Consider the following 11186-nt stretch of genomic DNA (forward strand, 5'->3'; position numbering starts at 1 on the left):
AGTCTGACAACTCAAGCATGGAGCAAACCGAATTATTCGCTTGTATGGCGAAGATTGAAGAGGTTTATACAAATTCCTCATTTAATGTATCAGATAATGAATCTCATGAGACATTTACTTCTAAAGTAATTACTGACTGTGATCAATGTTGCGAGCTCAAGTGTAAACTTGAATTAGCTTTGTAACAGAATGATCAACTCGTTAATGAACTTTCAATGCTCAAGGAATGCCACAGATAGAAAACCTAACTTTTAGATCAATCGACTTTGAAAATTAAAAATCTATCTGTGAGCAATCACGGTTTGAAAGCTGAGGTGAACTGTAAACTCGTAATAATAGATCAACATTTTCAAGAGATTCTTAAGTTGCGTACCAGCATAACTAAACTTGAAAATGAGATTTTAGAATAGAAAAATAAAATAAGCAAGTTTAGGGATTCATCTTTTTTTTTGAATGAGATTATTGAAGTTAATAACTCTACCAAAAGAATGGTAAAGCTGGTTTAGGATTTGTGGAAATTCATCTAACATTCAAGAATGATTATACGAGTATTCCCAAGGTTGTTGAACCTAAAATTGTTAAAACTGATAGAACCTCAGAAAACCCCAAAAGCAATCAAGTGAATGTTGAAAATGTTGAATCTGTTAAAACGACTCATGATAAGATTCACATTAAGAGTAAATCGGTCTTTACCGAGAACGAGGTTGATGGTTCTATTGAAGAGCTAAACGAACCAGAAGTAGTTGTTAAGAATGATAACATTCCTTCTGATAATCATATTTTATGTGAAACAAAAGAGTTTGAACAAGCCGTGTACGGTTCAAAATCTTCTCTTAATATAAAATCATCAGAAAAACCGAAAGTTTCTGATGAGGATTTGATGAAATTTATCAATCCTCTAAAAGATTCTAAGTTAAACCAGGGTTGGGTTGTCAAATTGAAAGGACTTAACAAAGTCTTTTCTGATAAGGAAGTTCCTTTGAACTTACTTAAACTTGAACTGATTGAGATTGTCTTCAACGATGATACATCAAAAGTTACCGAGCTTGAAAATGCATTTTTAATGTCAAAAGCATCTAAATCTCATGCTAAACAAACTGTTAACTCTTTTAAATCTATAAAATTTGTTAAATCTTTTGGTTTGGAAAGTTCTTCCAACACAATAAATCTGGAATTTTACAAAAATATAAAGGACATAAAGAATACAGTTTTAGACCCGATAACCGATGTGAATCCTAAGGTTGTTACTGTTCAACCTAAGCCTATTCACACGACTAATGTTTCAATACAAACAATTTTCGATACACGTTTAGGTTTTAATTGTGGTGAACACGGTCATGTTGCTAAAAAGTGTGGGGCTATGGTTAAGAATGTCAAACAAATAAATAAAGATAAAATTCCTACTATTGACATTGAACAACAATCGGTGGAATCACATGTTGATAGATCATTCATAATATATTCCAACATCAATCCTCAAAAAGTTGTTCGAGTTGATGCTGTTAATGTATCGAGCAAATTGTTTGAGCCTGGTCAACCGATCTGCAAGAATACCGATTCGGGTGTGATTAGAGATGGTTACTTGAAAAAGAAATCAAATAAACCATTATCATATTCACAAGTGCCTCAATCATACCTGAAATCACAATCTATTGTAAATGTTTCTTCGAAAATCTTGAAAGGAGAGCCCAAGATTGAGGATTGGGCTGTCTTTTTGAACTAATCATTTTACCTTATGTGCAGAGTTCATTTAGAACGATATCGGGAGACAAATGGATTCTAGATAGAGGATCTTCTCGGCACATTACTAGCAACCTAGATGATGTGGTCTCAATTATACATATTATTATATAAATATTCTCTATACTTTTAAGTGCTTTTGAGCCAAGTTTTTATTGAATATTATTAATATTTGGTTCGCATGTGAGTTTAATGGTTTCTAGAGACTATGAGCTAAAATGGAACCATTTTACTAATCTTGTGACTAAAATGGAACCCACCTTAACATTATTATTATTATTCTGGGGAAAACCTTATAGCCACACGAAAAGGGGAAAGACACAAGAAGGTTATTGATTATTCGAGTTGAGTCATTTGGGTTCACACCTATTCATACCAACGTCATAATCTTTGGTTTGAATCTTATTATTTTTATTATGAACTTGGTTTTTGAACTTATATATTTTATGTTTTTGAGTAAGGTTGTTGGCTAAACCCCCTAGCTACCTAGGTTTTTGATGACTACTTTATGATTGCGGATTTTTCTTGGTTTTTGGTTGCTAATGTTGGATTAGTACTAAAGTAAAGAATCTTTTTACAATTGATTTGATGTGTTTGCGTATCTAGTTTTGATTTATTATTAATCTTTGTTTCGCGTGTGTCTTGTTGAACGTCTTTAAGTTATAGACGCATGTTTAGGTCGATGACTGTGTGTTTGCGATTATTTTATGGTTTTAATAGACGTAGTATTCCATAGGAACATTGGTTGGTGATTTATTAAGATTTTATATTCTACTTATCTAGAGACTGAGAGGTAATAGATAGTCGGGTTGTCTTTGGGATTAGGTGTTTAGGCTAGACCGCTCTGACAGGAGGTTTCATAGATTTCCCTAGTTTCATTGTAATTCCGTGTTTATCGATTGTTTTTAGGTTACCCTTGCACTTTAGTGTGTATTGAGATAGTGAGACCGACGGGTGATCTTTCTTTTAGGGTACTTTAGTATTGTTGGAGAGACTAACAGGTAATCCGACCAGCCGGTAAGTTTACACGCCCCTTAAAGTTTCCTTTTAGGTCACACCCGGAGAATGATCAGGGATCCATAGGTTGCCTAAGGGTGTCATATTTTAAGATTCCGGTTCCATCATAGTTTCCATAGCCGAGTGAGATCCAAGATTCACAAGTAGGATTCTAAACCTAGGTTGTGCTTCTCTTATATTTGAGTTCGTCTAGGTAATCGAGTTAAAGTCTGCTAGTGTCAGTGTCAGTTTTAGTTTAAGTATTCATTAGTTTATTGTTAATAAATAAAAAAACACAAAAAAATCATTTAAATCTTTATCATTAAGTTTAAGTCAGAGTCTAGTTTTAGGTGTCGCTAGTGTCCTTTGGGTTCGATATCCGGACTTCATTAGGCTTTACTATAGTTGATAGGTACACTTGCTTGTCTAGTGGTCTAGCATTAGGATAGTCTAGATTTATAAATTTAAAACTAGAGTGTCTAGGTTAGGTTTTTGTGGACCACTTTTAGCACATCACTAGACCTTCTAACCAATGTTAAGGATATACAAGGGGGTTATGTAGCGTTTGTGGGTAATAATGGGGGTATGATTACGAAAGAGGGAGAAGTGTCGAATGGTCGAATAAAGTTCGAAAAGGTTAATTTGTGAGAAGGTAGATCACAGTCTGTTAAGTGTATCTTAGATCTGTGGCAAGAAATACACTACCGTTTTCACAGATAAGGAATGTGTAATCCTTCAACCGGGATTCACAATTCCAGAAGATATGGTTGTCATGTGATCACCACGATCTAATGATATTTATGTCCTTGACATGGGTATTAATGTATCGGCTACACCTAATGAGACGTGTTTCATCTCAAAAGCCATTAAGAAAGACACGATTCTCTGGCATACACGTGTAGGACGCATCCACATTCGCGAAATGAACCATTTAATTGTGAACAATATGGTGGATGGTGTATCCCTAAAACATTTCAAGCTGAACGATCACTGCAAAAAGGGTAAACAGAAGAAGAAGTCTCACCCGAGCAAGTCGTTGAACTCGATTGACACTCCACACGAACGACTTCATATGGATTTATTCGGTCCTGTGAATTGTGCAAGTATTGCGGGCGATTTCTATTGTTTAGTGGTAACCGATGATTATTCGAGATACTCATGGGTTTTATTTATGAGTTCCAAAGATTAGACGCCTGTTTTGATTCAGAATTTGATCACGAAGATCGAATCAGTTTACAAACATAAAGTGAGGTGGATTCCAAGTGATAATGGTACGGAGTTCAAGTACAATGTATTGGACTTCTTTTGTATTCAATGGGGAATACATCGCGGGTTTAGTGCACCGTACGCACCACAACAAAATGGTGTGTCTGAATGGAAGAATTGTACATTAATTAAAGTGGCAAGGACTGTGTTAGCGGATTCTAAGCTTCCCTTTCAATTTAGGAACGAAGCTTTGAACACCGCTTGCTACACGTTGCATCGAGTCCTCATGGTTAAGAAGTTCAAAAAGACGAGCTACGAACTTCTTAATAACAGTAAGTTGAATATAAAGTATTTGGAACCTTTCGGTTGTCCGTGTATCGTACTGAAGAAAGACGCCAGGAAATTTGATGAAAAGGCATTTGAGGGATACTTTCTTGGGTATAATTCACCTAGAAGCGGGTATTAACATTTATTCGGGGTGTGTGGAAGAATGGTTTCATGTTGACTGTCAGAGTTACACCACACCTCCAACCGGTAAAGGACCTGAATGGATGTTCGATTACGAGTCGTTATTTAACTCGTTTACACAGTCGGTTGAAGTAGTATCTGAAGACTTGGTTAGAGCATATTTGGAAGATCAGTGTATTCCACGACCGAGTTCTTCTACGCGTGAAGAGACCGAAGTATCTATTCAATCGGGAACATTGAATGATTTTTCAGATTCCTCCGTTGAATCTGAGCTCGTTGACTCATCTTCTGTTCCTTTGGAAGATGCTCAAGACTTGCCCGAGTCGATTCCAACTGAAGATATTTCACCAACTATCTCCTTAGACACAGTCGAGGAGAATATCACCAATCTTGGTGATAACGTATATGTTCCGGCGAATCCTTCCTTAAGGATTCACGCAAATCATCCACAAGAATAGATAATCGGTAACGTAAGCGATGATGCAAGAACATGACGCAAGATCTCTAACGTATGTTACAAAGAAACTGAAGTTAATGTATCTCCTACCGATAATGTATGTGAAGAATCCATGTTGTGTGCTTATGCGGATACACACGCCACGGGAATTCTTAATATTGCAAGATACACCTGCTTTCTATCTCAGATAGAACCGACAAGTGTCATTATGGCGCTTAAGGAACCATATTAGGTCGAAGCAATGCAAGAGGAGTTGCAGCAGTTCGTTCGACTAGGTGTATGGGACTTAATAGATAAACCGGATAGAGTAAAAAATGGCTATACCAACTAAGTGGGTTTACAAATGCAAAAAGGACGATCGTGGGGTGATCGTGCGTAACAAAGTGCGATTAGTCATCCTAGGTTATAATCAACAGGAAGGCATTGATTACACAGAGGTGTATGCTCCAGTAGCACGACTGGAAGGTATACGCATATTCTTGGCCTATGCAGCTTATAAGAACTTTAAGGTTTTAGATGGATGTGAAATCAACGTTTTCCAATGGGGAAATACATGAGGAGGTGTATGTTAAGCAACCTCCCGGTTTTGAATATCTGGACTATCCAGAGCATGTTTACCGTTTAAACAAAGCTCTTTATGGTCTACAGCAGGCCCCGAGAGCCTGGTACAACACACTTGCTGACCATTTGTTGGATAGTGGCTTCAAACCGGGGGGGGGGGGGGAGAGACTATGGAGTGTACCCTATTCTATAAAAACATTGGTAGCGATCTGCTCCTCGTCCAGATTTACGTTGACGATATCATATTCGGCTCTACAAATGACAAGCTGTGCAAGGAATTCGAGAACACGATGTAGACTAAGTTCGAAATGAGTTCGATGGGAGAGATGAAATTTTTCTTGGGGCTGCAGGTTCACCAGTCTGACACGGGAATCTTTATTCATCAGACAAAATACGTGAATGACGTCTTGAGCCGATTCAAGATCCCTGCCGGAAAAATCCCCCCGACACCTCTTTTCGTCGGTCATAATTTGTCACCGGACGAATTAGAGGAAGCCGTAGTTCCGAACCTTTATCTAGCTATGATAGGATCTTTAATGCACTTAACTGCTTCTCGTCCTGATATCATGTTTGATGTTTGTTTGTGTGCCAGGTATTAGTCGATTCCCCGAGTGACTTACCTGGCGACGGTTAAGCGAATCATGCACAATCTGAGGGGTAACCCTGACATCGAGTTATGGTATTCCAAGGATGATAGTTTTGATCTAACGGCTTATACCGATTCAGATTACAAGTGCTGCAAGATCAATTTCAAATCGACGACGACGGGATGTCAATTTCTTGGAAACCGACTTGTTTCCTGGCAATGTAAGAAGTAGACAACAGTCTCAACTTCAATAGCCGAAGCGGAGTATGTGGCGGCCTCGAGTTGTTGTTCATCAGTTCTCTGGATCCAGCAGCATCTGCGGGATTACGGTTTGAAGTTTCTTACAACGCCTATTTTTATTGATAATTCTGCTGCCATTTCTTTCACAAAAACCCCGTTCATCATTCAAAAACTAAACACATCGAGATCAAATATCATTTTATCCGTGACTGTTACGAATTGAAATTAGTCAGTATAGATAAGATACACATGGATTTTCAAAAAGCTGACCTTTATACCAAAGCGTTTGATAAAACGAGATTCAAATATTTTTTTGGTATAAACAGATTAAAACTTTAACAGAAGTTCAATTACTCTGTTAAATCATTTATTTTTGTTTTTCTTATTTTCCTTTTTATTTGTATGTTTTTACGGGGAGAAGATAGACAAAAATATTGTGATTTTAGTTTGTATAGAGAAAATTTAAAAAATCCAAAAACATTCAAATATAAAAAATACAAAAACATTAAAAATTGCTCCTCAAAATGAGTTTTTGAAGCAAAAAGAGAAAATGATGGTACATTGACGTGATTGATCTAGCACATGAATAAATTAGATTAAAAAGTGTCGTAAGACCAGCAATATGATATGCAAAGATAGGCTTGACAGACTATATAGGAACTGATAAGATATAAATATAACGATCACCGAATCTAGTGGTATAACATCTAGACGCGTGATAATATATCTAATTGATAAATCAAAAAGTTTAAAAGATTACTGTGTGTGCATGCGTTCAGTTTGATAAGAAAATTCAACTTATTTTTCCTTTAATTTTGCAAAGAAATTCAAATTTATTTTTTCTTTACTTCTGTTCAAATATTGGATCTTCTCCTACGCGATGAGATTATCCGACCTAAGGGTTAATACTTGAATATTCTACTTTATTTTCTTGGTGTTTTGTATAAAATCTTGGACTTTCTCCGCACGATAATACGGGATTATCCGAATTTAGAGTTAAGATTTTATGCAACTTCAACTTATTTTATCTTTTTATTTTGTTAAAATGGAACCTTATCTACGTGTAGTAATACCGATCTTAAGGGAAAATTCTTTATTTTTACTTTCTTATTTTTGCATGAGTCACAGTTAATCAGATACTAAAAATTAAAAGAAAAATGTACATGTGAATACTCACTATATAAGAGATAGAAAAATTACGTCTGGTAGGTGGGGTACACATAAGATTCGTGCTTAATTGAACCCAAATCATATCGTAAAGTTTCGACAAGTCTATGTAAAGTTTAAGAGGACAATTATATATGCAATTAACGTTGGATTATGTGCATAATAATATTGAAATTGAATTGTTGCTTAGAGATGTCATCAGTCAATATGATTCCCTGCTCAAACTCACAAAAATATGTGCTGCTTTAATGGTCTTTACATTCATTGCTTTACATTTCCATATTTCATTTTTGTTTGATAAATTGAAAAATACAAAAATATTTTTAGTGTGTTTTGATATAAACTTTGAAAAATAAAAAAGATTTTATTTTTCTGCTTTATTTTCGATTTACCGAGTGAGCGAACTATTCAAAGATAAAATTAAAAAGATTTTATCCACATTTTAAGTTAATTCGTGCTTAAAGTATTGATTTTAAAATATATCTGCTTAATTTAATGATCTTCGATCAACGTTTGATCGGTTAACATAAACAATATTAAAATATTAAACACTTGAAACCCGAATTGGAAATAAAGTGATTATTTAATACATTTTGAATGATTTTGGTTTCATTCGTTGACGGATATAGCTTATTCGTTATAACAGTATAACGAATGACATTACATTCGTTAGAAATTAACAAATGACATGGCTTATTCGTTAGAAATTAAAAAATAATGGTTATTCGTGTGATTTTGGACGATTAGCATATTTAAATTAACGAATGAAGGCTTATTCGTTAATTTGAATTAACGAATCGCCTAGGGTTTCATGTATTATTGTTGAGGGTTTATAATCCCAAGACGACAAAAGAGAACCCATTCGTCTTTCACTATTACATTGCATTTACAGAAGGAAACTCTTGCAAATTTTTCCCAGAATCCTAAACCTCATTATTATTCACTCTAACTGTTCGATTTTTTTATACATGTAAAGGCGAGTTCATTAATGATATAAACTTCACTGGATTTTACCGTATAATTAGGGTTTAATCGATAACAAATGGAACTTACATGATAGACTGTTTATAACTCTTAATTCTTAATCATTTTCTATTGTTTGATGTAAATAGAGACGTTAAAAATACTATCGATGAAGTGTAATTAGGTTAATTAGAGTTTAATCAATGTTTAGACAAACTTTTGATGTATAGTGTATCGGTTTTGACTTCTTCTGGGTTTCTGGTTATTTTGACCTTGACCTGGATAGTCAAAATTGAATGATAATGTATTATTCGTTATTGTAAACGAATAACTGGGTTATTCGTTAATAGAACGAATAACATACTCATTCGCTAAGGTAACGAATGACAGTGTTATTAGTAACGAATAACTTATTTGTTAAGGTAACGAATAAGTGGGTCATTCGTTAAGTCAACGAATGAACAAGATTCGTTATAAATTAACGAATAGCTTTCTAGTCGTTAGTATAACGAATAAGCTTGTGATTTGTTAAAGTAAAACTTAATGAATGTGCTCATTCGTTCAGATTATCTTAACGAATATGATAGCATTCGTTAATCAAAAAGATAATTTTTTAATATTTATATGCTAATGTATTTGTTTTTAACAGTATGACTGAGGAAAATATACCTGATCCAGTTCCCGAGCAACAACCTTATCAGGAAGCTCAAGCTGATGCGCAAGAAGCCTAACCCGAACAAGAACCTGTAGTATTACCGTGGAAGAAGAAGCACAATATCTATGCGTTCTTACAGGATGATTTTTTCGGTTCTGCGATGTTCGGTGGCATTATCAGTTTCCTGAGACATTCAATGATCTACTGAGCTATATCTACTGATACGATCGTTTACCAGAGCATTATATGCGCATTCTGGGATGCCGCTCGTTACATTGAGTGGGAGAACCAGATTGAGGCAACTATACAGGATAAGCCTGTGGTTATTGACGTTTTGGTGATACGAGATGTATTAGGATTTCAGGATACGATAGACGATAGGTGCGAATTTGATCATACGTTGATTAGAGGGTTGTTTGGGAGGATAAAGTATATGGGGGATTTGGACAGGTCGATGTACAATAAGGCGAACCTGTGTGAGCAATATAAGTATATATTACATGTACTTATTCATTGCTTAGGTGGCCGTAAGGGTGGATACGATGTGTGTCGTATCATGTTGCAGTTAGCCTTTGTTGCTCTGGTTCTCAACAAACCATTCAACTTCTCGGAAATGGTGTTCTATCATTTGAAGGAAAACTGCACGACACGTCAGAATAAGTTCTTAATGTATCCTCGATTCCTGCAGCTGATTATCAACGATCTACGGCCTGAGTTATTCAAAGACCCGACGACAGAATTGACTTGATGGTTCTCGATCACATGAACCTTGATACTATGAGGCGCATTCGGACTTATTGTAATCAGAAGCTACATGAACGTCCTCAGTACAAGCATTTGATTGGCCATCTCGCCAACATTGATTATGAGGCTCCACCTAATGATCGCTGGGATCATGATAATTCCGATTCTGAGCGTGAAGGGGTGATGGTGGTGCGTGTGATGGAAATGATGATGGTAATGATGGTGGTCAAGGACTGAGCGTTGGTTTTTCGTGTGTTGAGATGAGGAAACGGAAAGGGAAAGAGCCTATGTTTGAAAACGCTGAGAAACTAAAGAAGCAAAGGGTTCGACGAGGTACTGGGATTGAGATATCAAGTCAACCGGCGATGCCAACTATCAGACCGTCGATACATGTTTCTCTTCCTGCTTCGGTGACTCCTAAGATTCCGAGATCTCCTACTCCGATTCACATGCCTACATCTCCAGTTGTTTCTTTGATGATGACTTTGATTACGACTTCTATGTCTGATCCTCATTTTGGTGATATACTTTAGACCGTACTAGCTACTATGTCGAGCCCACAACACAACAGGCTCTGACTAGTCCATCTATGATGTAGAGACCTGAGTATTCCTTTATGTCATTTAACCGTCCTCATGGTCCGATGCAACCAGTTCACCCAAATTTCTATCAGATGTCTCCCCAGGCTCAAATGTTTCAGTTGCTTAATTTGATACATTTGCAACAAACGCAAATAGCAGCTGATTGGGTATTTCAAGAGCAGATGCGTATTGAGCAGAGAAATATGTATAGACACATTACGTTTATTCAAAAGGAGAACAAGGATTTGAAAGCCCTTGTTGCTGCTCAGGGGGAGAGACTGGATAAGCAAGATGAGATCATATTGCAGTTGACTTGCAAGGAAGATGAGTTGAGGAAATTAAAGAATGATGATCAAGATCTTGACATGGGTGGAAATAGTGATCAGCAACCGGGCGATGGTACTTCATCGTCGGCAGGTAATCAAGCTGGGGCTAGTGCGAGTGGTAGTGGTGGTAATAACATGCAGATAATACCGTACAAGGATTATACAAGTGTTAAGCCGGTCAACACGATCGCGGCTAATATGATTTATTTGTCGGTATGAATGGTGTTGGTGGTAGCATGGTTAATGCGGATGAGATTGAAGAGGGCGAGTTTGTTGACCACTCGTTAACGAAAGAACAAATCGCTCTCTTCTGGGTTAAACGAGGATGAAGTGGAAGAATTGGGGAAAACTGTGGATGTGAGGTTGAATTTGAGACAAGTACTAACATTGGCATTCCACGTGGGAATGTTCCAGATTATGATGAAGTAGAAGGTTGAAGACGTGACTGCCGAGGAATATCCAGATATGTATATGACAAACAATTCAGATTCTGGTA

Source organism: Bidens hawaiensis, unplaced genomic scaffold (genome assembly GCF_021521415.1).
Source record: "Bidens hawaiensis isolate Kalapana, Puna unplaced genomic scaffold, B.hawaiensis_p1.1 tig00055040_1, whole genome shotgun sequence".
Taxonomy (NCBI): domain Eukaryota; kingdom Viridiplantae; phylum Streptophyta; class Magnoliopsida; order Asterales; family Asteraceae; genus Bidens; species Bidens hawaiensis.